A 2,477-nucleotide genomic window follows, 5' to 3' on the forward strand; every position below is an offset into this window, starting at 1 on the left:
TAGCTAAAATAATTAAGACAAACTCATGATATACCAAACATTCGATTATTATTTGCTAGCTGGAAGATGCTTCTTTATCAATCTGTTTAGGAACACATTCCCACAGTCCCTAATCTTGAGGTCAAATTTGGTTACTCTACGATAGGATCCTAGGACAATTAGTTAATTCTGCTCTGGATAGCAAATTCTCTTATTTTTTTTTCGTGTGATGAGACTATTAAGAAAATAAAATTTTGTTAAGAATGCTGCTACAAGCTTAGATTTGTGCCAAGGTTGAAAAGATTACAGGAGTAATTAGAGTGAGAGTGGCTGTCTGTTGATAAGGATACGAATTGTAAGATCCTTTGCTATCACAACTCTCCATTGAGAATCAGGAAAGTATCCCTGTATATTATCTATTTTAATATTATATCCCTGTGTATATAACTACTTTAAATATATAAGCAGAAGCCTAAATATTACAATAATAAATAATAGTACTAGCATTCATGTTTGATATTGAATTGGAAATCATATACATACACTCACATAATCCCTATATACCTTCTATTGAAAACTACATTTAATTATATAAGTATATTATAATAAAATATCAAACAATTTACACCTTCTGGGTTCGCAGTTGTCCAGCGACGTCTGCACTGACCAAACTAATTATGAGACCTCTTATTAAGAAACGTTTTCTTGCTGGCTAATGCCAAAATAATTGCAAAACAAGTTTTTTTTTTAATTAATCAAAACTGTGGTTGTAAAAGATCTTAATCGTTTCAGTGTTCTATTTAAAAGCAAGCGTCAATCAGACTGATTGTACAAGGGCCTTCTTTATTGAATCAGTCTGGATTTTGAATGATGACTGATCGTGAAGAAATACCTTCAGATGAGGGGACCATAAATAATTTACCATATTAATTTAAATTATGAAGAAGATGGTCAGGGATTCACAAGGAAACAATTCACAAGGAAACAAAAATAGTTATCAACTATTTATTTGCTGAGTTACTTATTAATTAATTTATTAATTTAATTATAAATTAATAAATATATTCAAGTCGCCCCACTTGAACTGAACAAAACCAGTTCTTTTACTGACCTGAGCAAAGGTAGTCTCTGAAATAGCCCTGATAAAGCTCTACAAAATGGTGCGAAATATTGGCAAATAAATAGTTATTAACTATTTTTGTTTTCTTGTGACCGCAACTCTGACCATCTTCTTCATAAGTTATTGTTAGAATCGAACAGACGAATAAATATGATAAAAATTATAGAAAACAATAATTTAAATATGACAATGACACTTAAGGAAGTTACCTAAATAATATATCTTCGGCTAACCCCGTCAAAATGTAAATCCTCCTACTTGCTTCATGATCTAACCATTCTTTAGTTCAACAAAGGGTTGCAAAATATTTTTAACTCAAAAACATGAACAACCAAAGGTTTTTTTTTGTCTTTATTTTTTGTTTAAAAATAGTTTGGACAAACAGTAGTTTAATGGTTTTATTAACTAAAACCACGGTTGTTGGAATAGTGCAAGATTGAGCGTGCATATTTCGTAGTTATAATGTTAACAATGATTCGAAATCATTTTCAAACCCTGTAATTATCCAATGATGGTGGTAATATTAACTAGCTACACAGCATGTGGCAACCTTCGGAATATATGTGCCAAGCATTCGTTGGGCCTGGTCCAAATTATTTCCTAAGCAATGTCCTTAACCCGGCTCGGAGGATGCTGGCCCTTGGGTTTCCCTAGGTCAGTGGTCGATCCATGGCAATCTTATCAAAGCCACGAATAATATCTTAGAGTTAAGATAAGTGAGAAGTGAGATAACTCCTGTTGGTTCCTTGATCCCGTTCTCCACCACGTGTTACATAACCTAAGTGAGTAAATCATATTCCGCTCTAGTTGAAGAGCCTAATTGATTTTGTTTACTTATTTCCTGAAATGAGCTGTAAAGCTCTTGAATTCTGATTGATTATTCGAAGTCGATTCTATATATTTATCTCTTACGTCACTTTGTATTTCCATTTTATTTTTACATTTTTGCGGCGTTATCGGTCACTAAGCACTTCTACTGGTGTTTTCACAATAAAAATTATTCGTTTCATTTTCTTTTTTCTAGTAGTTGTCATATTAACAAACGTTGAATGCCTTCGCGAATGCTTATGGTCATAAAACAACTTTTGTTTTATATAGTTTTGTCGTCAATGAACATTTTTACTTAATAGAAAAACATTAATAAAGTCAAGTAAAATATTTCTTTTATTCTCATTTATCTTCTTATACGTTCTTTCGTGGTATTTTCCTCATATTCAGGAATCTTGCATTTTGTATATATCTGCATATTGATGACAAACCCATCGTGAAGATGAAGGAAACGCCTCGAAACATTGAATAGGCATTTAAACATAGAAAAGGGAAATCTATTAAAAAAAAAAATAGTTATATCAACAACAAAACATTGCGTTTATATATA

The 2,477-nt window shown here is 31.7% G+C and overlaps 1 protein-coding gene across 2 annotated transcripts in view; it reads left to right on the forward strand.

Annotated features, from left to right (window-relative positions):
* The window catches only part of LOC106684619 (serine/threonine-protein kinase NIM1), a gene marked incomplete at its 3' end in the record, with an annotated part of 166,384 nt that overhangs the window by 39,854 nt on the left and 124,053 nt on the right, over positions 1-2,477 (forward strand).

Source organism: Halyomorpha halys, unplaced genomic scaffold (assembly GCF_000696795.3).
Source record: "Halyomorpha halys isolate HHAL.00 unplaced genomic scaffold, Hhal_1.1 Scaffold595.1, whole genome shotgun sequence".
Classification (NCBI taxonomy): domain Eukaryota; kingdom Metazoa; phylum Arthropoda; class Insecta; order Hemiptera; family Pentatomidae; genus Halyomorpha; species Halyomorpha halys.